A 27,059-nucleotide genomic window follows, 5' to 3' on the forward strand; every position below is an offset into this window, starting at 1 on the left:
ATGTTTCTCTCTCTCCCTCTCCCTTCCTCTCTGAAATCAATAAAAGTACATTTTTTAAAAAATGTTCCATGGGGACAGGACTGCAGGGCCTCAGTTTCCTGTCACCCCCACTCCTTCCTCTGCTGGGGACCTTCTTCCTCTCAGCCACTGAGAGAGCTACAGTCTCAGGCCACAAACCCAAATACCCTCACTCTGGGGTTTCGGGAGGACAATCAAGGCTGGGACCCAGATGGGTTGAACTTTTTCTTAGCTCACCAGCAAAGTGCCAGGAGTCTTGTGTGACCCGGGTCAGCAAACTATTCGGTGTAACTTGCCGTGCAGCTGCCGAGCCCGTGCCTTGTGTGTGCCGTCCTCTGAAGCCATGAATACGCTCAGGACTCCGGAGCTCATGTCCTCTCTGGAGTAATCCGTCAGCCCCTTGCTTCCCTGCTTCATTTCCGCAGGCCAGTGCTGCACCTCCACCGTCTGCAGGAAAAGGACCACCCCCTTGAGTTCCTCTGCCCAGCGTGGCCATAGGTTCAGGGAAAAAGCCCTTGCTGCCCTTTGCTTGGGGCTCCTGGAGAGGTCAGACCCTCCAGACTAAATCTCATTTCCAACATTGTTTAGCCATAGAGACGGTGGAGCTGGAAAGAATCCCACGATCAGCTGGCCCGAGGAGGAAGCCAGACCAACTCCCCTCCACAACAGAAGTCTGGTTTGAGGCATGATGGTGGGTGGGGTCAGCGGGGTCTAGTTTTGGTCCCCAGGATGCAGCCAGGGTAGCTGGGAGTTGGATGTCCAGGGGATAAGGGGCCACGAAAGTCGTGTTTCTCATAAGTTGACGTGTAAGTGAGTTGCCTGGTCCTCTTGTTAAAATGCAGATTCTAAGTCAGTAGGTCTGAGTGGGACTCAGTTTCCCCACTGACTGGCTCCCAGGTGGTGTCGATGCAGCTGGTCTGAGGCCACACTGAGTAGCAAGGGGTGTGTGGTTTATCAGTGTGGTGCTTGCAAAGTACAAGGTCGCTGGCCTGTGGCCGAAGCGGGTGCTTTGTTCCAGTCGTCGGTGACCAACTCATCTCGGTTTTCACAGGAATTCCCCAGTTTAGTCAATGAAAGTTCCCAGGATGGTTGACTGCTCAATGGCTGTTAGATCAGCTGAGGAAGAATGGATGCCCGACGGGCTCCCATGCCCAGCAGGCCAGGTGGCAGCTTCCTGACGGAGGGCAGAGTGATGTCTTGGGCCCTTATACTTTGTGACTCCTGTTTCTGAATCAAGAATTTTAATTCTACATTTGATTTCATCCAATTTTTTTTAACTGCATAGCCAGCAGGTGACTCTTGCTGGGGGGAGGATGAGCAGAGACTGGGTTACGTCCCTTTGAGCCCCAACCATTTTGCTGTTCTGAGCAGCCCCTCCTTCAAAACCAGGGTCTATCCCTCTTCTCTCATGGCATGCCCTGCCCCAACACAGGCTCTACAGCCTGACCTTAGCCTCCCCAGATTGCGTTAAACTAAATCCCGATACATTTATCAGGCCCTTAGGATGTACAAGGCATTTCAGAAGACAAACATGCAAGTGAAACCTAGCCCCTAACTTCCATCTTAAGGAAATCTATCCTCTCTAATGGGAGAGGTGATTTGTGAAAAGTAACAATACAAGAGTTAAATAATCATGAAGATTACAATGCAGGCGATGTCACAGGATGTCACAGAATTAATTAATTACTGAATGAGTGGCACAGATGCTGTGTGCTGAGGGAGCTCCAGGAGGAAAGAAATGCTGTGCACTGGGCTGATCGGGAGCGACTGGGGCAGGGCCTTGGTGGGTGTGATGGAGGAAGCTGAGGAAGGCGGAGCAAACACTACAGCCACCTACTGTGTTCCAGGCACTGTAGGTTTTCTGCAGATACAGAGGCAAATGAGACAATACCCTGCACTTGAGGAGTCTACAATATAGGGGGAAACTCACAAAGAAAACTTCAAGGCTGGGGGGCTGTGGGAGCACCACAGAGGGACACTCAGCTCAGGCTGATGGCTGTCGGGAGATTGGAAGGAACTGCTGCTTGTGGCATCTTAGCTGACTTGAGTAGAAAGTGGTCCAAAATGTGGCCCCATGTGGGCATGAAAGACTTAAGCAAAGTGGTGCTCCTGCCCAGAGGCAGGTGTGCAAGGTCCAGCATGCTGCGCATGTGCATAGAAGCAGTAGAGGATTTGGGGGGTGTAAGGCGTGGTCTGGAGAATAACCAGAGGTCAGGGAGAGCCTCGTGCGCACTCAAAGGAACATGTTTTCATACGGCCAAGGGCGGAGGGTTGGGGGGGGGGCGGGGCTGAAGGGACAGAATGAAAATGTGGCTGAGAATAGGCTCTGGAGCCAGGTGTCCTGTACCCATGTGCCCTTGGGGCCTCAATTTCCTAATCCGTAAAAAGGGATTAAACATAGCACCTCAGTGAACTGTTGTGAGCACTGAGTTAATCAGCATATTCTGAGTTAAAGAGCAATTCTAGAGCAAAGAGAGTGCTCAGTAAATTGTAGTGTTGTCAGTAGTAAGGGATTTTAGGCTGGCAAGTGCCTTGGACAGATTTGAGCTTTAGGAAGGTCATGTTGGAGGTGCTGCGAAGGCTGGACTACTATGGGTAAGACCGGAAGCAGGGAAGCCAGCTAGAAACCCAGTGCAATCCGCTAGGCAAGCCGTGCTGAGGGCTGAATGGAGGCAGTGAGCCGTGGATAGAGCCAGGTTGGGAAGGGCCAGGTTGGAGAATTTAGAGAGGGTAAGGGAAAAGTAAGCTCCTTGGAGAAGAGGGCATGTGACTGGGCTTGAAGGAGGACTAGCGTTCGAATAGGCAGAGGTGGAAGACAGGCATTCCGACAGATAAATGGGACACACAGAGGCACCCGGTCACCCAAGTATGGGGCATAGTCAGGGAAGGAGAAATACTCGAATTTACATGGAGTGTAGGACTGGCGCAGAGGGTGACTGTAAATTGGGACTGAAAGTTAGGTTGGAGCCATGGTGCGAAGGCTTCCATGCCAGGCTTAGGAATGCACACTTTATTTGAGAGGCCCCCGGAGCCAGTGCAGGCTTTGGACATAAAGAACAAGAGAACACTTTGCCTTATAGAAAGGTCTTGCTGACACTAATGTGTAGGTGGAACAGTGCAGAGAGCAGTGAGTTAGGAGGTGACTGATGGTCCGAGAATAAAAAGTAATAAAGGCAGTAACCAGCGTGTTTGTGGGGAGAGGGGAAAGTGAATGGGGAGATGTACATGGGAGTTGGCCCCGTTAGGACTTAAACTGTGTCCTATGGGAATGTGTTGGCCTGGGTTAGTGAGGGGGTGAAGTGAAAGTTGGGGGGGGGGGAGGTTGGGAGAAATGAACAGAATTCCAAGATTTCTCCAGTGTGGATAGATGACCAGAAGGGAACTGGTGCTGTAACAGAAACAGTGATGATAAGCTCGCTCCACACCTAGCACAGCTCTGGCTCGTGGTCCCAGGAAGCATCTGAGGTGTGTAGTGGCTCCAGAGCAATGGGTGCTGGATAAACTGACGGTGTGTTTGCTTCTCGGCCATCTACCGGTCCCCACAAGCTGAGAGAATGTCTCCCTCTCATCATTTGCTATGGAACAGACTTAATTATGCCCTAACAGGAGATGAAGGAAAGATCAGCACCCAGCAGTTTATTAAGATTGATGACAAGGTTCAAACCGAGGTAACCCACCCCGCTGGCTTTATGGATGTAATCAGCATTGACAAGACCAGCGAGAATTTCCGTCTGATCTGCGACACCAAGGGCCGCTTTGCTGTTCATCGGATCGTGCCTGAGGAGGCCAAGTACAGGTTGGGCAAAGTGAGGAGGGTCTTTGTGGGCACAAGCGGAATCCTTGATCGGGTGACCTATGATGTTCTCACCATCAGCTACCTGGATCCCCTCAAGGTAAACGACACCATTCAGGTTGACTTGGAGACTGGCACAATGACTGATGTTATCAAGTGTGGCACCTGTGTACGGTGACTGGAGGTGCTAACCTGGGAAGAACCGGCATCATCACCAACAGAGAGAGACGCCCTGGAGCACTCAGGCAGCTCAAGTGCAGCATCATGGGAGTTGTGGGGTCAGCAGCCAGGTTAGGGGATGGGAGAGAAAGGGAAGTGAGGACAGGCAGTCATGAGCACAAATCACTAAAGAGAAAGATAGGAAGGATATCATTTCAGAGGGTTAAGAAAATAATTTCAAGATGAAATAATTCTTTACATTCATATTATAATTTATAACATACTTCAAGTCCATAATCTTCACACTATTTAAGGAAGTCAGATGGAGGCTGTTAACCAGTGAGTCTCTGAAGGATGCAGGGCCAATCCATGTGCTGATGGATGCCCACTTCTGGGCCAGTGCTCTCCCCGCACTCTCAAGCTAGGGGTCTGGGGAGACATTGTATGTTTGCAGGTCGTGGTGGGTAGCCTGAGCCTAGGGGAGGCTGAAGATACACAAATACACACTCACAACTGTAGGGACGAAGGGTCAGAGCCCAGGCAGAATCAGCTGGGGTGGGGGGGGGGGAAGAAGGGGGTTTTGTTTTTGAGGTGGGAGGGCAGGAGAGGGAGGCTAGAGATACAGCCTATAGAGGGGACACAGCCAGCCGACACTGAAAACACCCAGATGGAAAAGTCGAAGACGTTTACGAAGCCACACACCCACAGCGCAGGAATGACCGGGGCTGGGCTGGAGAGGACAAGCAGGCTGTGGCCCCAGAGTTTGGCTACAAGGTGAGGTCAGAGCCACCTTTATTGTGAGTGAACAAAGGGGTAAAGAGCCCTCTCCTGAGGTGGGGAGCGTGTCCTTTGTACTTCACACCCCAGCCCTGTGCCTTCTTCACCCACCCTCACCTCTGCTTGGTCTCTGTCGGTGTTCTGGGCAGTTCTCTTGATCCAGCTCTGGCCCCAGGAGACCCGATCAGCTCCCATAAGAACCAAGTTGCTCCAGGGGAGTGTGGCCGTCACTGGAGGTGAAGTGAGGTGGCAGTGGTGGTGAGGACTGGGGGTGGGCCCTGGACAGGTCTTCCCTCTGGACACAGGAGAATGAGGTGTGCGATAGAGGTTCTGCCAGAGCCTGGCCGGAGAACAGAGACCCCCACAGAGGTGACCTCTCCTTCTGAGGCCATGCCATTGATCTGGGAATCCAGGAGGGTCCATCTCATGGGCTGGATGGTACTTCTTGGCACTTATTGGCAATCCTGAATTCCACGCTCCCATTGGTCCAACCTCACTGACTGGAACTCCAGGAATCTGCCCTCCTCACTTTCGGGAGGTCATCCAGTCCTGGTGGCTGCAGTCCTTGAGGGATGGAGTCCACGCTGTTCTTGTTCTGAGACCAAAGTCTGCATTTGGGGCAAAGGAGGTCACAGCGCCTCACAGAGCGTCCTGCCTCTCCCCCACGCCAGTGTGGCCTCCAACCTGCGTGTCGCAAATCAGGCATAGGCGCTGCGTTGGGGGTCACAGCCACCGTCACGGACACAGCTGGTGGGGCACGTGGGGATGGGTTCCTTCCCAGGACACCCGTGCTCTTTAGCTCAGGGTCTGGGTGTTCAGGTCTCTCGCTGTGGCTGCCTCCCCCTGAGGGTGACCGACTGCCCAGTCCTGGGACTGAGGGGTTTCCTGGGACACAGGACCTCCAGTGGGGAAACCTGGAAGTCTCAGGGAAGCTGGGACGAGGTGGTCATGCTGCCTCACTTCCACTCCTGGAAATTTTCAGAGGTTAGATCTTTAGATTCTACCGGCACAGCCTGCTTTTCCTCTGGGATGATGTCCCGTCTCGTAGATAAAGGATGAATTCTAAAGCGCGACACCACTGTGTAATGTAGAGGCCCAGGTGGAAACCCCCTTTGTCACTCCCTGCATGTGCAAGTTTGGGTGAGTGACTTCATATTTCTGAGCCCTGGTTTCATTATCTGGGATAAGGTTGATAACACCAGTCTCACAGGCCACAAGGCCGAATGAGACGACGTTTGTCAGTCAGGCACATAGAATGGCCCAGGCATCTGTAGGAGATGATACATCTCCCTGTCTCCTCTCTCTCCTGACTTGCATGATAGTGATACCCATTCTGCAGATGGAGGAGGTGAGGCTGAGGAGTAGGAATGATTCACTCTGAGTCAAAATGGCAGAGTCAAAAATCAGCGACAGACGTGCAGCTCTTGTTTGCCATCTTCCTACTTGGGATTAAACAAGCTGTCTGGTCTGCAGTGGCCCTTGATGAGGGGAAGGGACCTTTTCATTTATTTGTTTCATTTATTTCATTTATTTGTCCATCCATTCATCCATCCATCCATCCACCCACCCATCCATCCAACTATGCGTGCCAACCACATGCCAGGTACTGCTCTAGATGCTGGGGATCAATTGTCAACAAAGTGCTTAGACTTTCTGCCTCCATGAAGCTTACATCCCTGTAGGGGAGACACATGTATGATGTGAAGAAGTAATAATCACTCTGAAGGGAAAACAAGCAGGTTACAGGGTAGGGAGTGGAGGGGCCATGGGCATCATTCTAACTGGGGTGGCGAGGGAAGGCCTCTCGGAGGGGTGACATTTGAGCTGAGGCCTGAAAGAATGCAGCTGGGAACTTGTGGCCTGCAGTCTCCTCCTCCTGGAGCTCCCAGCTCAGCCCAGCTGCCCCAGGGTGGAGTCAGCTGCGGAGGAGACAGTGAGTCCGGTGTGGGCTGCACAGTAGGTGGGAGTGCAGCTGTTTCCATCAGCTGTCCTTCCATGGCGCAGACTGCGTTGCTGGTCTGAGCTTTCAGGACGAGGGAGGAACCCAGGCTGGAAAATTAGTGTTGAAGGTCAGATTGCATATGAGGATAATATAAAAAGGCTGCCTTGCTCCACTTGGGGACACTCTACATTTGGGGACAAGTCACAGTGTGTTCAGTTTCCCTTCTAGCTCTTCTTCTTTGGCATTGCCTTTTCCTTTAAGAAAAAAAAAATACAGCCCTGTTTGGATTGCATGGTAAATGATTTATGAACATTATCCTTCTCCCTTAGTTCTACCTGTAGGAGCTCCAGCCCTCACAATCCTTTTCATGTTGATTAAGTACATTTGAAAGCAAAAGGAGACTCTGGAATTGCTTCACAATATAGACTAGTGGCTTCCCTGGACCCGGGAGGCATTCCTCATCTTCCCTTTGAAAGACTCCTTGGCAGCTGGTTAAGCAGCACATCAGCCCAGAAACGGGAGCCAGTCTGTGTGTGCCGAGGGCGCAGGTGGAGCGTGTTCTTTCTGGAGCCGGCAGTTAGGGGTTTGAGATCCTGGGATCCCCGGATGAGGAGCGCTCCAGGAGTCATCCTTCCAGTCCAGGTGACTTTACCTGGCTTGGCCCTGGCTGGTCAACCCTGGTCAGGGGGATAAGAGCATGTTCTTATAGGACCTGTCCCAGCTCAGTGTTTTCAGGAAACCCCACGGAATAGGGCATGGGAGAGGCATGTCCCAGCCATCTTTGTATACCCCAGTCACATGGGCGGTGTGTGCGCAAAGGAAACACGATCCATAGAGCCAGCAGCCAGCGGAAGGTCCTCTTGGCTTGTTCTATAGTTAGGGCAGGACCAGCGGCCTTTCCTAGTTCCTCCCCATCCTTGCTTATTGCTGTGTGATGGAGATCTTGGGCACGTACTCTAGGGAGGTGCCTCATTAAGGTCTAGCCTCAGAGCTCAGTTTGACCTGGTCTGAGTCAACCTGGAAGGTAGACTTAAGTAGATTCTGTTTCTACTGCATGTTCAGTGTCTCGAACCCCAATCTGGCCCAGGGCCCCTTTCCACTGGTCTTCTTGTCACAGATGAAGTATGTCCGTTTTCCCTTGGTCTGCTGCAGAAATAGTGACGTCCTCTTTCCAGCCTCCTTGCCTCACAGATGTCCCTGTGAGTGGCAGTCAGCTTCCAGTCTTTCAAATTCAGGCTCTAAGGGTTTATTAGAAGCCCCCATCTTCCGAAAGTTATTCCCTCTGGGGCCTCCCTCTGTGTGTGAACCCAGCTCCCTCCTCTGGCCCTTCCCAGGTGGATTTCCTTAGTCATGCCTGCTTTGCTGCTTACCTTCTGGGTGACTTTGCAAAAGTCCCTTCAGATCGCTGGCCCTCCATTTCTCATTTATTAAATGGGAATAAGACCATTTGAAGAACAAAGGAAACTCCAGTTTTGATAAATGCTTTGTAACTGTGTTTATTATCTCCTCATGACAAACGTTAAAGACACTTAAAAAATGTAAACATTTAAAATTCTACTGTCTGGCTACATGCACTGTGGGACATGGGTGAGACGGTGCACACAGAGGGAAAGACCCCGCCCCTTCATGTGGAAGCCTGAGGAGAAATACTGGTTGTGCCAACCCAGCCTCAGTCCTCCCAGCGGAAGGAGGGACTGAGCTCCTGCCATTGTCTGTCCCTCACGCCAACCTTGAGATGGTTTGGCCCCAGCTGAGCAGCTGGTGGAAGTGAGACCCAAGGAGATAAGTGAGTTCCTCGGGTCACAAAGTCAGCAAGTGATGGGGCCGAGGATCCCACCCAGTTCTGCCTGACCCTGACGTCCCTGCCCGTGTGATATGTCAGCACCCACCTCCTGGGCCGCCTTGAGTTCAGCTGGGCCTCCATCATTGGCCTCGACTCACTGCCACCTCCAGACCCTACCCCCCTTCAGCTATTTCTAACTTTAGCAGTTTACCCCTGGAGCTAAGCATTTACCCCTCTGAGTCTCCTCGCTCCCCACCTCTCCCTCTCTCTCTAGTGCGCACACCGGGCAGGTGCTCATGAAGCACAGATCAATGCCCCTTCTTCCTGGCTGAGAGCGAGTGAACTCTCTACGTTGTGTGCCGGGGAGGGCAGCTGATCCTGGAAGCGTTGTCCATCTGAGCAGATTTACTCCCCTTCTCAGTTTTGCCTGGGCTGGCCCTGCCTCTGTGCAAGTTGAGTCATGCCTTGGGGGCAGCCTGGGAGATCTGCACCCTGGTGTTCTAGCCCCCAGTTAACTGCAGACACAGCCTGTGCCTGTGGGTACAGGTGTGGTGAGGGGTCCTCATCCCTTTGCCAACACTCAGAAACACGTGTGCACAGCGCCCCTCCCCAATTCTCTCTCTATCCCTCTCTCCCCATCTCTCCTCTCTCTACCTTGATGTCCCACTTAAGCTTCTGTCCACTTCCAGAGCCCCCTCTCTCTCCAGAGTGGCTCAAAGGGTCTTTTTTTTTTTTTTTTTAAAAATATTTTATTGATCCCTTACAGAGAGGAGGGGAGAGGGATAGAGAGCCAGAAACATCAGTGAGAGAGAAACATCGATCAGCTGCCTCCTGCACACTCCCCACTGGGAATGCGCCCGCAACCAAGGCACATGCCCCTGACCGGAATCGAACCTGGGACCCCTCAGTCCGCAGGCCGACACTCTATCCACTGAGCCAAACCAGCTAGGGCGGCTCAAAGGGTCTTTTGAGCGGGAGAGCGGGGAGGTGGGAGAGTGGGAGTGTGTGTGTGTGTGTGGGGGGGGGGGGTGGAAGTGTGGGTGAGTAGGCATTCCTGGGCCTGGGAGGAGAGATGAAGCTGTGAGCTCCCCAGGGCTCCAAGGGTGCGTGGCTGTGTACCTGGTGACTTTTGAACCAGCTCCAACAAGAGAAATCTGTGGTGGGAGAGCCTCAGCGAAGGAACTAGAATCTCCATGAGAACAGACTTGGGTTGGAAGCTGCCTGCTCATGTTGGCAGTGTTGCGTGTCCTGGAAGGGGAAGGCCGCGCCTTCCGGAGCAGTTGGGAGGCTCTCAGATGGTCCAAGTATCAGCTTGCTAGTAAGGGACTGTTTTCCCCACCAGGAGGACGGGCTGTGGGATTAGTGCAGTAGTAATTGGTTTTCTAATCAAGGCTGGATGGAAAGAAAAGGTGGGAGCCGTGGGAGAGCTCTGGACCGTGAGTCAGGGCCTTGGCAGACAGCGAGTGTGATACAGCTCCGAGACTCTAGCAGACCTGCCACCTCCAGGCATTGCTTATAAACGGACAGAACTTGCCCGAGGCTCTCAGCCAGGGAAGCAGGGTCTGAGCCAGGATGTAAACTCTATTTTCCACTCCCCAGTAATTCATGAAAGCCGGAGGGTAGAGGTGAAAGGGGCTTGGAATGTCCACTGAAGGTGGGACCACTCTTGGTCTCTCCCCGGCCTGGGCAGTCACACACTGGCTCAGCTGTTTAGTGTCTGCATCTTGCTTTCCAAAGAAGCTGGGAAGTGGTTAAGAAGGGCCTTTCCAGTCAGTCTTTGCTATTGAATTAAGTTGGTCAACTGTGTTGGCTCTTTCTAGATTGACTTATGGACCCCAGGTCCTCACAGGTTTTGGAATGTAGAGAACGAGGCTTTTGCCAGCTGCTGAGATGCTTTTGTGTTAGATGAGTACAGGGATGCATCTTTCCTCCCTGGTGTACCGGGCAAGGGTAAGAATTTGTATTGGGTCCAGACCCCATCACATCGTCTTCTGCCCTGCTCCAGAGAAACCCTCTATGGTTCTGCGCCTGGTGGTGGCAGGAGCCAGAGGGTAGGCAGTGAGGGGAGAGCTGTGGGTTCGAATCCCTCTGCTCCTGATAAACTGGGTGACGGTGGGCCCCTGGCTCTGACCATAGACAGTGTGAGGTAAGAGGAGAGAGAGAAGGAGAAAGAAGCTCAGAGGCAGTGCTGGTGGGGCTGAGGGGGCAGAGAGGTGGCTGGGAACCCAGGGTGCCACTCCTCCTGTAGCCTCCATCCCCTCTTCCTCTCCAGCTAGAGGCCAGGGTACTGCTGTCATTGTTGCTGGGTAGGTGTGTGTCTCCCCCAGCTCCCCCCCGCTCCCCCCATGCTCTGCCGTCTTAAAACTGAGAGACAAGGACAGAATGGCCTCCCAGAGTTCTCTGTTGACCAGAGAGGCCCTGATGGGCTGGATTGGGAAGTTCTGTCCAGAGCAGCCTGACTGATCAGAGGAGGCAGCTCCTCCCGCCCTCTTCCCTCTGCTAGCCCTTGGGCTCAGTTATGGGCTAGTAATGGAGCTGCTACTGCTGGGGCTGTCGTTAAGGAGCAAGTTGATAGGAGTCTTGCCTGCTGACCACATGCAGGTGCACATGGGACAGGGTTGGGCTTGAAGAACATTCAAGGCATGTGTCAGTTAGAAGCTAAAAGTAGCAGCAAATCCAACCCAAAGTGCATTAAACAGTAAGGAATATGTTTTCTTATACATTATGACATTCAAACCAGGACTGCTCTGGGGCTGGATAAATTCAGTGGCTCAATGACATCAACAAGCCCCCGGTTCTTTGTCTGTCATCCCCCAGAGATGGGCTCTGCTTGCAGCCTAGCTCTCCTCTGGGTCACACAGTGGTGGGCATTGCACCATGTCCAGGTTTGCAATTAGAAACAGTAAAGTGAGTCAGCTGTAAAACTGGGGCAGATGGGGGGGGGGGGGAGATAATGGAGGCTGTGACAAATGGCCTGTTGCAATTCATATAAAAATTTTAAAAAGCACCTGCAAAATATTTTCATTAAAGTCAAGAGACAAATGAGAAACTGGAAAAAAAATTGCAGCTCACATCACAGGGCTATTCTCCCTAATATACAAAGAGTTCCTAAGAATCAACAACAAAATATAACCCAATAGAACAAATGGGCAAAGAATCTGAACAGATTCACAGAAAATACAAACGGCTCTTAACATGTAAAAGGATGTTCAGTCTTACACATAATACGAGAAATGAGAACTATCCTGAGATAGCATTAATCATTCATGTATTAAATGAGCAACATTCAAGAAGTTTGTGACACACTGTATTGACAGGGGCAATTTGGCAATATCAAAATTATAAATTATTTGCCATTTGACTCAGCAATTTCATAATAGGGAATTGGTTTTAAGATATACTTGCACATAAGTGAAATTATATATATATATATATATATATACATATATATATATATATATATATATATATATATATATATATATATGCTATGTTTATTATTTGCAACACTGTTTGCAATAGCAAACAATTGGAAATAACCCAAATGTCCTGACAGTGGAATACTATGCATTTATAAAGAGGAATGGGGAACTTCTCTTTGTGCTGTTATGGAAAGATCTCCAAAAATACATTTGGAGTGTAAAAGGGCAAAAATCCACCAAGGTTCAGAAAAGTGTGCATAGAAGATAGAAAACAAGACTCTACATTTGTGTTTGCTTGGACAAGGGGGAGACAGGAATGAGAGGGAGACATTTCAGTGCATACCTTTATACACCTTTTGATTTTGAACCGTGTTACATGTTACCTTTTTCAAAACCAAACCAAACCAGAAACACTGAGCAAATCCCATGAAATCTCTGGGAAGACCTGCTGACTTTCCCCCGGGCTCTGAATTGTGGAGTAGGAAAGGGGTGGATTTAAGAAATGATCTAGATGTGAACCCCCCTGGTTGGGTGTGGGAGGGAGAGAAAGGACAGAGGCGGAATCGAAGGTGGTTGGCAGACGTGGATAGCTGCTCGAAGGGCATGGTCCTGACATGGAACACGGGAGAAGCATGTTGGGGGAAGAAGGAGCCCTGGAGCATCACTTCACCTTGAGAACCTGGTCTCTGCACTTCCCCGGTCACTCAGTCCCGGGACCCTACCTTGTTCTATTTCCCCATCAGTCCACGGACTTATAGTTTGCTGGTGACAGTCCCCCCGATCAGACCAGTGAGCATAGCCCCTGGGGTGTGAATCCCGAGACAGAGCTGGGTCTGCTGGTGGCTCTGGCAGCAGCCTGAGTGTGGGGTCTCCCAGGGAGCAGAGTAACAGATGTCTGGAGCTCTGGGGACAGGGAGGAGGCCCAGCAGGTGGACACAGCAGCAGAAACCCCAGTCACCACTGGGTCAGCGTGTCCCAGAGAAAGGGCGGGTCCTTGTCTTCCATTTTTCATCTCCGTTCTAATTCTCTCTGGCTCACCGTCTGCTGCCAGAGAGGACTCTGGGGCCGTGAGCCCTGTGCCCCTATCTTCTCAGGACTGATGTCTGCCCAGGGCACCAGGGTACTGATGGCTGTAGGCGAGTAGATGGGGCGGGGAACCCAGCGGAGAGGCCCTCTAGGCAAAATGAATGTGTTTTATGTGACACTCATGAGAGAGACACAGTGGAATGGGACTTGTTTGTGGTCCATGTACCTTTTTCTGGCAATAGCAGTCCGCCCAGCTCTGGGCCCTGCTGCTGGCACTTTGGCAGAGACGGGGCCAGGAAAAAAATGGACTTGGACTTGAGGCTAACAGCAGCTGTGCTTGTCGGAGTTGGAGGCTTTATGAATTGGTGTGTGAAACAGGGCCACACTATGGGTTTCAATTGTAGCTGGAAAGGATTAGAAGACAATTAATAAATCATTTAGTGCCCCGAGTTTAAGTAACTTATTATTATGGGCTGCATCTCTTTATTACGCTTTACTGAGCAACATTGGCGAATTTCCTTCAAATGTCACACAATTTGTATGCCATTTGTTTCAGAAGATTTTTTAATGTACACATAAATTATTAACCTGAATTCTTCAGGACACAGTGCCAGAATCCCGACCCCTCCCCCACCATCCCTATGAGTCTCTTAAAGACCCCCTGTCCCCAAAACAATGACAGTGCCAGGCCTGCTGTCCCAGGGCCTGGGGAGAGCACAAAGAGCCATTGGCTGTCTCCTTGGATTGGGCACCTCAGCAAAGACCTAAAGGGGCTGGGCGGAAAACGCTCATGTTTTTGGATGATTGGCTGGAGGCTGGAGAGGAACAGTTGACTAAAACCCTTCCTTCCAAAGATTTGGTAAAAATAGGTCAGGCTGGCAGGGTGGGCCTGCCCTTAAATAAAACCGGGTCCTGTTGGCGGGGAGCTGGGACCATTTCAGAGACCATGGGCTCCAAGCTGTGATGTCATCGATTGGGATATTACAGAGGCCCAAGATACCAGCCCCTGAGCCTGTTAGAAAGGTGTGTGAATTCAGAGCAAAGAAGCTGTAAGTAGGAGCCTGAGAGTTGCCCTAGGACAGTGGTCAGCAAACTCATCAGTCAACAGAGCCAAATATCAACAGTACGATTGAAATTTCTTTTGAGAGCCAAATTTTTTAAGCTTAAACTATATAGGTAGTTACATTGTTATTAACTTAGTGGGGTACTCCTAAGGCTTAGGAAGAGCCACACTCAAGGGGCCAAAGAGCCGCATGTGGCTCGCGAGCCGCAGTTTGCCGACCGTGGCCCTAGGAGACGGCTCAGAAGCTTGAGGGCAAAGGTTTTGTGACTTGTGCTTTGACTGCTGGAGATTTAAAAAATCGTTTCGGTATGTTTACATGAGGTTGGATTTATGAGGTGACTGCATAGCGAAATCACGTGAGGGTGAGGAAGCCATGTAGGTCACAGAAAGATGGCCTGTCTCCTTTGAGGTGGGAGTGAGGGGGTGGGTTGGTAAAGGCATTTTATCTATTAATTCCCTTTCAAGAGCACCAGCAGGGAAAGCCTCTGATTGGGTCACTGGGAGTCACAGAAGGCAGTTTCACCAGGAGGGGCCTCTACAGGATTTGCCCTCCGTGTTGGGGAAGCCTCAGGCAGTCCTCCTTGCCAGCTCTGCCACCCCTTTGCCCTGGAGGGGGCTGGCTCTTCACTCCCAGACATAGCTGCTTTTGTGTCTCCCGGGAGGGAAGACCTCACTGCAGCCAACAGAAGGGCCTCGGGCCAGCCCTGCCCGAGAGGGCTTTCAGCGTCCCCATGCCCAGGGAGAACCACCTGTGCCAGCCTGTGGCACCGCCAGCTCTGCTGCCAGCAGGTGCCAGGTGGGGACAGTCATCTGCTCAGGAGAGAGACTGTTCGGGGTAGTTACAGCTAGCAAGGGATCCCGTTTTATCTACCTACCATCAGGGTAATCTGTCCTCTGCTGGAGGCACCTCGAGGAGCAGTGAGCAGGTACGGCAGATGGCAGTGCAGCCGGGTGACTCCGGGTGACGGGCTGGAGACTGGAGACGGAGGAAGGGAGGAAGCGGCCAGCCCTGACCTGGAGGCTGCGCACTGCCGCGAACTCAGGAAACCTCCGCCCTCCCCTGTTTATGGTGAAACTGGGCCTCCTTCAAGAGAGGCAGTTTTCCTACTCGGTTTGTTCTCAGATTGGTGTTACACCCTGGAGCCAAATTAGTGGCTGAGAACAATTGGAAACAAATGCTCTTTCAGCATCCCACTGTGATCTGGATGCAGGTGGGACAGGAGGGGGCCTTCTCCACTAAGCCACCCTCCGCGGAGAGCCAGCATCCCAGCCGTGGCCCAGCCGGAGTCCCCACGCTCAGCCCAGCCGTGCTGCACACACCTGCCTGCCCTCCGCCAACAAGTGGGAGTCCTGTGAAGTTATTTATGAAACAATATTCAGGACCAGCCCCCGGGGGCAAGTTAGGAATAATGAATGGAAGTGCTAATCGGAGGCCCAGGCCGCTCAATGGGCCTGGAGCCGTCCTGCTGGGGAGGGGGCTCACTCCCTGGAGGCTTCTTCCTACAGCCACCATGGTGGGCACCCTTCTCGGCCATGTGGGTGGCTGTTGACTTGGCCTGGATGTCAGAGTGAATATTTGCACTGCCTCACCTCTGTCTGGATGTTCCTGCCTGTAGTGGGAGACTCTCCTTTGTGATCCCTACCTACCTGCTGGTGACACCTAGCCCCTCAATCCACTGGCTGTCTCTCCTGTCGGACTGTAAGCGGCTTGAGAGCTGGGAGCTGGATTCTCCAGTCCCGTAAAGGGTCGACACTCAGAACACTTCTGGTAAAGCATGAAGGCCCTGCTGGCCTGGCTTCCTACCCTGGACTTCCCTGGACATGTCTCCACCCCTCGCAACCTGTTTCTGCAAATGTGAAAAGAGGAGGTCAAAATAGATGATCTCTAAGGTTCCATACAGGTTCATCCGACCTGGTTCTGACCCACTGGCTCCCCCATCGCCTCTGGGCCGGCTCTTCTGGGCGGGCACTGCCCATCGTGGCTGCGGTCTCCTCTGCACTGGTGGCCCGGCTTGGCCATTATGCAGGGTTTCGGTCTGGGTCCTCTGCTCTGGTGGCCAGATACTGTCCCCTGCCTGAGCTATTTCCCCTTGACATATCCCCCCTTCTGTCACTTTTCTGAGTCAAACAGTTGAAAATTTCCTCCCGAATAAAGCCAGATAGAAAATGAGAACTCTTTGGCACAAAGCATATATTTGCTCTGCCCTCCTGGGAGGCTGCATTTACTCTTCTTTCTGTCCCAGACCCATTGAAGGTCCTGTGAGGGGGCCCTCCTTTCTACTAAGGTGGCCTGTGGCCATCACACCCTGCGCTGCGTCCTGTTCAGGGGAGCGGTGGGGTGGGGTCTCTGCCCGCTTTTCTGCCCTGTGCAGACCTGCGCCTGCTTTCTGAGAAACCAGTCATACCTCCTTGCATGAGAGAAATACTTTTAACTTTTCAAAGTACATCATTATTTTACTTCATTTTCAAAGTATGTCTATGTTGCAGACAAGGCAGGATAAACATCTTGATTTATTTGAGGCCCAAATATTTATTGGCATCTAGTCCAAGATTCCTTGGCATCTTGGAACTTTCAAGCTGAATGCGAGCTTAGTGAGTATCTTCCGCGCTGATTCTTAACTTCTCGGAGGATTTGGACAGCCTTGCAATCGTGGTAAAGTTTGTAACTCTACAGAAAAGTATACACACCGATGCTGTTCTGGCTAAAATCTCAAGGGGTTTGTGGACCCCTAAACCCTTAAGATTCCTCTTGCTTTACTTCAGCCACTCAGCTGAATAGATGGAGAAACGGAGGCCCAGAGAGTTAGGGGGGGTGGGCACGCGCAAGGGCAAGGACAGTAAAGACCAGGACTGCTCCCAGGTCTGATCCAAAGCCCTTGCCAACCCCCGCTCACTGTGCTCAGCACAGGAGCCTCCCGGTCTCTCACCGTCGGTCCCCTCTTATCGCTCATTGCTGTGTCTCCATTCCTGACTGTCTTTCGTTTCAGACTAGAGAGGGCCCAGCTCTACCAGACACCTCTCTCCTCCCACCATTTAAAAAACTTATTTTTCCTTTTCTGCCCTAAATCGTGTCTCCTTTGCCAGCATCACCCTTTGCAGTCAGTCACCTTGGGGCAGACGTTCCCACAGGAAAGCTGCCTCCCACAAGAAAGCTGCCTCCCCTATGGGCGGACTGGCCCAGGAGCCCAGCCCCTTAGTTCCTGGCAGCCCACCCCTCTGCATCCTCCCGCTGTGGCTTCAGAGAATGGGGGTCCCTGCTCTCTCTACCCGCCTGCGCCCATATCCTCTCTTGGGCTTTCGGCTGCTCATTTTTCTGCTCGTTAATACCCAGGTTCTTTTTTCTTTAAATATATATAAACTGGGAGAAGTTAGTAAAAGAATACACACACACACACACACACACGGGCAAAAATAGGTTTACAGTTGTAATATGAATAAATAATACAATATTAATAAATAATGTAACAATAAACTCTGTATTTTTGTACATTCACAACTATAAACCTGCTTTTGCCCATCCCTCCCTCCCCCCCTCTCTCATGTGTATATGGTGGTAAAATACACATAAAATTTACCATCTTAACTATTTTTAAATGTGCAATTCAGTGGCATTAAGTACATTCATATTATTGTGCTTCCATCACCACCATCCACCTTATAGAGTTCTTGGAAAACTGAAAGTCTGTATCTATTAAATCATAACTCCCATCTCCCCTCCTCCAGTGCCTGGCAACCACCATTCTACTTTCTGTCTCTATAAATCTGTGTGTGGAATCATAGAGTATTTGGCCTATGGTTACTAGGTTATTTCATTTAGGAGAATGTCCTCTAGCTTCATCCGTGTTGTGGCCTGTGTCAGAACTTCCTTCCTTTTTAAGGCTGAATGATAGTCCATCGTACGAACACATGACATTCTTCCCTATGCATTCATCTTAGATGGACACTTGGGTTGGCTCTTGTTGTGAACATGGGTTTACAAATGATCTCTTTGAATCTTGCTTTTAATTCTTTTGAGTATATATGCAGAAGTGGAGGGATGGTTTTAAGGTGTCATTATTCTCTGCGCTTGCTCAAGTCTACTTTTATTTTATTCTTAAACTGACATCTTTTGAGCAACTACTGATCTCACTGGGTCTGTGGCACATGCCACAAAGTACGCTTTCTCAGAGAGAAAGGAGCTTTGGGGACTCAGCTGTCTTCTCTCTGCAGTGCCCTCCCTTTCTAATCACTTCTGCTCCCTCATCATGCTGTGTTTCTTCTTAGTGCTGACCACCTCTCAACATTATATATAATTTATAATGTGACAAGTAAATCAGATATATATGTTTATAGATTGCTTTCTCCATTAGAATGTGAGCTCCATAAAAGCAGGGACTGTTGTGTTTTCTTCGTTATTGTATCTCTGATGCCAGGCACAGTGCCTGGTGCATATGCCCAAGGCATTATTAAGCTATTTTAATGCTACATGGAGTAAATGGATGAATGATTGAATGAATGAATGAATGAATGAATGAATGATTAAGCAAGGCACTGTGTCTACCTGCAAGAAGCTTACAGTCTGGTAGGAAGATAGTCACACTAAAACTATAATGTAAGGCAAAATATAGGGGCCTTGTGGGGTGCATAACAACGTGTGAGGATGCCCAGAGTTGACCCAGGAAGTACCTTTGTGTCCTTGGCAGGTTATTCCCTCAACATTGATAAAAAGGCCCATGTCACTGAGGAGCTTTAAATTCATTTTCTCGGCAGTTCCCCCACAACATCATGCTCTGATATTATTACCGCCAGTTTTCCGGGGAGGAAACCAAGATGCAGAGAGATTCAGGAGCTTGCCCAAGGCCACACAGCTAGGATGCAAGGTGGATTTGAAGTCAGGTCTGGCTGCCTCTCAAGTCCAACCTCTTTTTCTCTCTCTTAGCAATTATTTTTATGTTCTTTATTCAGTTTTTTTTCAAAAACCACAAAAGTGGCAGTGCTCACTGCAATCAGAAACAAGGCAAAGATACGCTAAAAATGGAGAGCCTTCGTCCCTGTTCCCGTTCCCCCATCGGCTCACTGTGAACACTCAGACTGTTCCTTCCACTGCCTCTGTGCTCACACAAACACAGGCAAATGGTGAACTCATTCTTGAGTCTTCTCTGTTTTCACCAAATGGAATGCCACTGCACATGTCACTCTGCTCCTTGCTTTTCTTACTCTGAGCATTATGGCCAGCGTGCGTGGCAAAAGATTCAGATCCAATTTGTTCTTTTTCAGTATAGTCATACCCCAAGTTACATGGCCATTCCCCACTTGGTGGGACATCCAGGCGGTTTTGCACACCTTCCCGCTGAAGATGCTGCCCCTCTGTCCTTACGCATTGCTGCTTTCCTCCATAGGATACATTCTCAAACTGGGGCTGCTCAAAGTGTATGTATTTTTAATTGTCATAGACACTATTATACTATCTTTCTCAAAACATAACAACCCAGTCATGCTTTTTTGTTGTTGTTAATTCTCATCTGAGGATATTTTTCCATTGATTTTTGTTGTTGTTGTTGTTGTTGTTAATCCTCACTGGAGGATAATTTTCTATTGATTTTTTTAGGGAGAGTGGAAGAGAGAGGGAAAGACATAGAGAAACATTGATGTGAGAGGAACACATCGATTGGTTGCTTCCTGCACAAGCCCTAACAGGGCCTGAACTGGGGAGGAGCTTGCAACCGAGATATATGCCCTTGACCGGAATTGAACCTGGGACCCTTTGGTCTTTAGGCCGATGCTCTATCCACTGAGCCAAACCAGCTAGGGCTCCATTGACATTTTCACGTCTCCTCAGAGCCCAGTGCCTTTGGGCTCATCCCAGCCCAGGACCCTCCAGAAAGGCTGAGGGACACCTCTTTCTTCTCTCACCCTGTGGCCACACGTGGACCCTGGGCATTGCTCTGACCTGTCCCTCGGCCAGTAACGATTGACTGTCAGGGTACTGGGACATAGCCCTAACTCTGGAGGTCCTTGGGCAGACCACTCAACCATTCGGGCTATTGGTTTCTTCATTCACACGTGGAAGGAGGCTGGGTTAGCTAGATCAGCTGATCTTCCTGGGTTGAGATACCTTCAGAGCTGGCTCGAAGGTGGAGCCCTGGGATTTGTCCGCTTTGGGGGAGGGGCACCATAGGGAACATGAGACCCTCAGCCATCTTCCCTTAAAAGGCCTCCCTGCTGCCTCAACTGTTGGTTCTGCAAAGAGATCGTGTGAAAGGTGGGATTCTGGAGCCAGACTGAGTCAGACCCAGGTTGGACTCGGCTCAGCCGTGTACCAGCGTTGTGGCCTTGGGCTGCTTGCCTCACCTTCTGCACCGTGACCCCCGGGTCTGTTAAGTGAGCACAAGAAAATGGCCCGATGCGCCAGAGCCGTGCTGTCCAATACAGCTTTCCCCAGTGGAGGAAGTGGTCTCTATCTGAGCCCCCAGAGCGACGGCCACCAGCCACATGGGGCTGTCCAGCACTTGAAATGTGACTGGTGAGAGTAAAGGCTGAATTTTAAGTTCTATTTAATTTTAATAAAGATTTGAATTTACGTATAAAGCCACATGTGGCTAGCGTGTACCTTACTGGACTGTGCAGCTATAGAGGGTGAAAATGGGATACGTTACGGCAGTGCAGAGAAGGTGTTCAGCTAGCCCAGTGTCTGGCCATAGTAAGCACTCAACAAATGTTTGCTATTATTAGGTATTATGTGTCTTGCTTTCCAGCCCACCACCCATGGCTCTGTGACACCTCACACTGGCTGTCGCAGAGTCACTTGGGGGAGGGCGGGCGCGGGAGGTGTTGCAGCGGTGGTGCGTGTCAGTAATGAGCCTTGCACTAAATGTTTCTGGTCTGCTACTTTCCCTGGAGGGTCATGTGAGCCCGAGTGGTATGTGGCCTGCTTTGCAAGTGATTAACATGGTGTAAGCAATCTACATAGAGAGAAAAACCCTCCGTTGGTATTCCATTATTCTATTAGAGTTTCAGAGCTGGGATTAAGTGGACATGATTTCTTCCTATGGGCCATTAATTTTGTTTTATTGCTGGTCTGATGGCCATTACCCTTTTTTGCCAATGCATTCCCCCATTAGGTTTGTACAATTAACAAAATATGTGCTGTTAGGGCTTTGATAGGAATAGTGGGATGGAAATACCGGGAGGGGGTACAATACCACTGAGTTGGGGGTGGGAAGAGGCTGGACTTAGGGGTGGGGCCTCAGGAAGAAAGGGGGTGTGGCCTCTTTGTAGCCCTGCCCTGTAGCCCTGGGCATTCCTGGAGATCACCCCTGAGGCCCTGGCCTGCTCTCTCTGCCAGGAGTGGAGAAGTTGCCCAGGGGAGCAGGAAGGACACAGGTGGGCCTGCCTGGTGGCAATGGCCTTTCTCCAGATCCCCTCCTTCAGCTTTCATCTGGGAACAGAGTGAGCTACCCTGCCTGACCCACCCGTGCTGTCACCTTGAACCTGAAACTCCTCAGCAGGCAGCTTGCGTCAGCCTCCAGGTGTCTGGCCCTGTGACAGGAGAACTCCGGGTGACGCTTTGCTTCTCTCTGTAGGTCACGCAGGAGGGCCTGGGCCTGATTAAGGGGCAGCTGGTACTCAGCATCAATGATTGCCACATGGACATGCAGGATTGGCGTCGTGAGGTCATCCAGGTCTTTAAGAAAAGTTAGAAATCTGGACTTTTAAATGAGATTTCCCACTTTTTAGATGGTGGCAGAATTTACAAAAACACCGGACAGGTTGCCAGCTGACCACCTCTGCCTGGCAATGAGGAGTCATCAAAGGGCATTAAGGACGAGTGGATGAGATCAAATGTGTGTTTCAGAGAGATCTCGGGTTGTTGGGAGGTGGTGGGTGGCTAAGGACGGGAAGAGGCTGAAGGCTGGACCAGTTAGGGGCCCAGGAGAAGAAAGGACGCTTGAGGCAGGTCAGTCACCTGGGCTGGAAGGAGAGCAGTGACACTCCTGGTGAGAATAAGCAAGTCTTACTCTTGATGTGTTCACATCAGAGGATGGCCATAGGGCCGGGCAGGCTGCCCTGTGAGTGGATCCTCTGGCTGTGGAGGGGTGGCCTCTGCAGGGGCCCTGCCGCCTAGGAGCCCACACTGCTCTGTATGGAAGTCCTCCCCACCTCACTGGCTTCTGTAAACAGGTTATGAGTGTCTCTAACTCCTTCTCCCAGGCAGGAAAATTACTAGGATTAGCCTGCCAGTGCCAACAGTCCTTATAGGGTCTTCTGTACAGGTGCAGCCCCAAGAACAGAGTCTTGGGTCTGGGCTGGGCCTGGAGAATGTGACTTAGGCAGCTTTCCCAGTATCTCTGCAACTGGGCGCCCAGCACTGTCTGTGGCCCAGGGGACTGAGAACGGGTGTGAATCAGCATCGGTTCTTCTGAGGAAGCCCATGCAATGCTGGCTGGGTTACCGTCTCAGAGCCCAGTATTTGGTACCAGCTACTAAGTTAATGACAGTCAGGGCACAAGCCCACATCTGTGATGCCCTGGTCTACTGCTCTCTGCCTCAAACCATGGCTCGTCTCTCTCCATCCTCCCGGCTTACCCACGTGAGCTTCAAGGTGCTCGCTCAGCTGTCCTTGAGTACGTGCTGCCTCCTATGGGAGGTTTTCTTCTGTCCCTGTCCCCACCTCCTCGCCAAACAAACATGAGCATTCAACAACTCCCTCCTCATTTTCCACTTAACAAATTTCCTCCTATTTATGTGAATGGTCATCTCATTTATGGTTTCATTTTATTTTCACTCATTTATGGTGAGTAAAACAAGCTTTCATTTCAATTCTGGTTGCATTATTGCGTGGGTGCTTGTCTGAAGGCATTTACATAGTCACTTGCCTGCCAGGACCACAGAACGCTGGCTTTGGAAAGGCCTAAAACCTCATGCACACAGATGATTCCCCAGTGTGGGTCCCGGGTCAGTGCCAGCCCAGGAAGACTTTCTGCTCGTTCATGGTCACGAGGGGAAAACAAGGACAATGTGGAGAGGTTGCCTGTGCACATGTGTACATATGTGTGCATCATACACATGTGCATGTGTGTGTGAGAGGCAGGCACAGGTTGAAAATGTTTTCCATGATACTCTATTCAACTCAAAGGATGGCTCTTTTTGCTTTCCTCACCTTTGGGGGGTTGAATTACTTGGTGAAATGATGGTGAAAGAGACACTTAATATTTTGTCCATATGTAAGTTTGTCAGCTCTGTCAGTCTCCTGCTATTTGTGACATTGTGCCCATGGGTGAGACCGCGTTCAGGAGACTGCGCTCTGGAGCAGCTTCTCACCCAGTGCAGGATCCTCCGTCCTGTGTGGAGAGCTCGCTATATCCGAGGAAGCCCAGCTTGGGTTTGGATGGTTCTCACTGCTAGAAACTTCTTTCTTATGTTGAATGGAAGACTGGCTTCCTCTAACATCCATGAGCTAGTCCTAACCCTACAGTCCAAAGGAGCACAGTTTCTCTGGCATAGTTTCTTCAAATGTTTGGAGGACCACCATGTGGGAGAAAGGTTGCTGCTTTGCCAGCATTTCTAGGACCAAAGGGTGTTATTAGAGAGGGACAAATGAAGGGACAACTCTAGCTTCTTCCATTTCTTCTACTTCACCGCTCCTAATGATGAAAATAGCAACAGCGATAGCTGACGTTCAGTGAATGCTTATGTTGTGCTAGGAACTGCTGAGCACTTTACAGTATATGAAATCTTCAATCCTCACATCTAATCTCAGAGGTAGAGCCCCTGTCAGCCCCATTTTACAGATGAAAAACTGAGGCACAGCGAAGTTGGGTAATTGCCCATTGTCACACTGTAGTAAGGGTCAGAGCTGTGCAGTTTGATTCCAGAGCCTGCACTATTAACTACTGAACGTTTTACCGGTACTTTAACTACTAGATGCCTTCGCCCATCTCTCTCTTCTACTCATCGCTGTCCAAGTTATTAAAATATGCCAGAATTGCACCAATGAACACAAAGTAAGGGACCATGTGCCCCTCGGTTGGACATGGTATGTCTATTAATACACCTAAGGTCATGATTAATGGGTTTGGCAACAACACCACACCCTGGGCTCATCCTGAGCTTGCATTTGATTCAGCCCACTTTTTTAAAAAAAAACAGGTCATCTATGCTGTGTTTTTGCAATTGATTTTTGAATGTGAGAGTAGGATTTGGTGTATATATTCTTGTCAAAAATTTTCTACAATTCTGTAAAAAATAAAAATGGATTTTCATGTGGACATAATATAATTTAATGGTTTTAGAGTGATGGGATTGTAGGCACTTGTACGTTATCTTCAAAATTATTATATTTATGGCTGTCATGATGTTATTGTGCAAAAGTGAAAACTGATAGAGGAAAGATTGATTTTTTAGTTCTGGCCCATCCTTTCAGCGTGTTAAAAGCGTTATAACACCCTTGAATCCATGTCTCTCGCATAGCAACCACCCCTCCCAGCTTTGCAGCATGTGCACATGGCAGGTCTGCCATATCTTCTTCCAGGATGCTGGTGTCTCCACAGGATGAAGGCCCGCTCCCTGCAGTTCAGTTTGGAGGCTTCCTGCACTGAGTCTAGTATGCTCAGTAGCCACGTGACCATACTTTAGGAGAATACAAGTTGAGCTCATTGCCCATCAGGGGCTGGTTCGGAGCTGCTGGTTGTGGATTCTGGTTGGACTGAAGAGAGTCCATCATTAAACGTTTCTGAGAACCTGACGCATGCTGGGGATTCTGCTGGGTCCCAGGGCTATACAGATGTATAAGATGTAGCCCTCATCCTCAGATCTGGTCTTGTCTCTGAGGTCATGCAGATGGTGGTAGACAACCCCAGAGGAAGTGCCTCATCTTGGGGGACACCTTCCTCCCATGGGCACATCACACTCCCCCACTCCCCCCGGTGCCTGAGTCTTCTACCTGAAATCCCACCTCTTCCAAGGAGCCCCTCTGTCTTAAATAGAAGGAAAATACTGAAGGTTGTGGAGATGGGGCAGAACTTCTCTTCATGTCATTTCCTTGTTGGAAAGCCTTCCGTGGTAACTCTGTGTGGTGACAGTAACTAGACTTGTGGTGATCACTGTATAGGTATGTAGATGTCGAATCACTGCGCTGTACACCTAAAGCTAATGTAGTCGTGTGTGTCAGCTATACTTTAATTAAAAATCAGAAACTTCAATGGCTCCATGAGCTCACAGCCCAGCCTGGCCTCTCTGCCTGACGTTCTAAGCTCTGGATGCTGCGGTCCAGCCGGCTCATTCGGTGTCAGTCCCTGCTCTGGACTCTCTCGGGCAGGCTGGCCTCTGCGTTGCCCCAGGCCTCTGCATGCTTCTTTCTCTCATCCTTGCTGGGATAGCTCCCCTTTTCTGGGCTGCCCCCTCTCTCCCTTCCATCAGCCAAATCTCTCCTTTCCAGTCCTCCAAGACCTCTGGAAACTTCCCTGAGCGCTTCATCTCTTTCCGACTTCATTTCTCTGTGGAGAGAGAATTATAGTCTCCACCACACAGCTCGGCACGGCCATATATACAGTCTTGTCTTATCTGATGCTGTTTCATGTGGTTAATCTTATTCCGCCAATGATGCCGCCGCACTTTTATAACAGGACCCATGGATCTTATTCCTGCTGCACCTTGCGAGTGTAAATCACAGAGCAGACACCTGGTGATGTGTGCTGGGCTCTTCCTGTTCTTGTTCATGTTGCTTTACCTCAGAAAGAGAATAAAAAGCAGTCATGTTTTTGATCTTCCCAGACTTGCCTTATTATTTTCCACGCGTGTTCTTTTCCTTGCGGCCCAACTGGACTCCGCACCTTTGCTTGAAAGCCCGCCCCTACACCACCCTTCCCTATTCTTGCCATCAGCAACAGGATTAGTTCTGTTGTTTGTTTGCTTGCTTTTTGCAGCCTTCCCCGCGTAGACCACAGATTTCCAGGGGGCTGCTCAGCTCTGTCCCCTGCCTGGGGTCTCCCATCAGACAGGAGGTGTCAGTAAATAATAATTGCCTCGGCCAGCTCAGGGCTCTCCACAGCCATGAGCCTCTTTCTCTGGGATTTCTCTAGGGGAGGGTGTGGAACTCAAAGAAACTGAGGCCACAAGCAGGTAAGAGAGAGCGATCCTGTCTCTTTGTCCTGGTTAGCTGTCTGCAATCATAGTTTTGTGCCAGGAGTGCCTTGCTCAGGAGACTTAGCCACTCAGCACTGTGGGCACAGGGCTGCCAGCCTGCCTTTGCTCCTGGGAAGACCTACTTCTGATTGTACTGTCATCCTCTTCTTGGCTCTCACTCCCAGCAGAATCGTACATGGTCTATAAAAATGTTTTCTTTCATTGACAGGTGAAGTCTGGAGCAGGACTCTGAGGCTTTCTGTCCTCCATGCCACTCATCAGAAGAGGGACTGTGAACTGTAAGTAAATTTGATCAGCGTTTTCTGTGGTGATTCAATAAGGTTATGGGTTAAAGACCAGCCTTGAACCTGATCTTTAACAGCCATGCATTGTGCACAAGAAATCAACAATGGGATAGTCAGAACATAAACTGCGGCGGACCTCTCATTAGCTTAAGTCTGAATGTGACAAAGAACACGACATTCTATTTACTTGGACTATTGATGGTGCAGGGCATGGACATGCTGTGTTATGTGTGTCAGAGAGGGTACCTCTTGGATTTGCAATACTGACCCAGGCCCCGGCCCCTATTGTCTATGGACTAAGCCTGGGGGTCAGTGATAGGAGGGCCTGGGCTGAGGTCATGGCCCGTGTTGTTACATCTGGTTATTTCTAGGGAGGGGTGAAGAAGGAAAAGGAAATACCGCTGTCACTTCCCTTCCATTACACAGTAACCTTCTACCGTAGACGTGCTTATTGGTTCATATTGGTTCTCCCACTTGGCAAGATTCACACACCTGTAGGACCCGGCCTCAGTCCAGCCTCCTCTGTGGAGCCTCCTTTGGTAGCTCCAGCTGGATCCTTTCCTGCAATTCCCCTGCAGTCACATGCCGAGCACCCTCTGGCCGAGGCTGGGGGATCTGAGGCTCATCTGGGATTCCCACCTCTTCATGTCCTGCAGCCTCGTGCTGCGC

General features: G+C 50.4%; 1 protein-coding gene and 1 pseudogene across 4 annotated transcripts in view; both read left to right on the forward strand.

The window, feature by feature from the left end:
• Nucleotides 1–27,059, forward strand: part of PKNOX2 (PBX/knotted 1 homeobox 2) — a 280,359-nt gene that overhangs the window by 81,753 nt on the left and 171,547 nt on the right. For all 4 annotated transcript variants that reach the window (XM_059675981.1, XM_059675979.1, XM_059675978.1 and 1 more), the window contains exon 2: nucleotides 26,315–26,384. The gene's annotated coding sequence lies outside the window, so the exon portion shown is untranslated. The remainder of the gene's footprint in view (nucleotides 1–26,314; nucleotides 26,385–27,059) is intronic.
• Nucleotides 2,579–15,726, forward strand: LOC132222207 (small ribosomal subunit protein eS4-like; annotated as a pseudogene).

The sequence above is a fragment of the Myotis daubentonii genome, chromosome 19, assembly GCF_963259705.1.
Source record: "Myotis daubentonii chromosome 19, mMyoDau2.1, whole genome shotgun sequence".
Classification (NCBI taxonomy): domain Eukaryota; kingdom Metazoa; phylum Chordata; class Mammalia; order Chiroptera; family Vespertilionidae; genus Myotis; species Myotis daubentonii.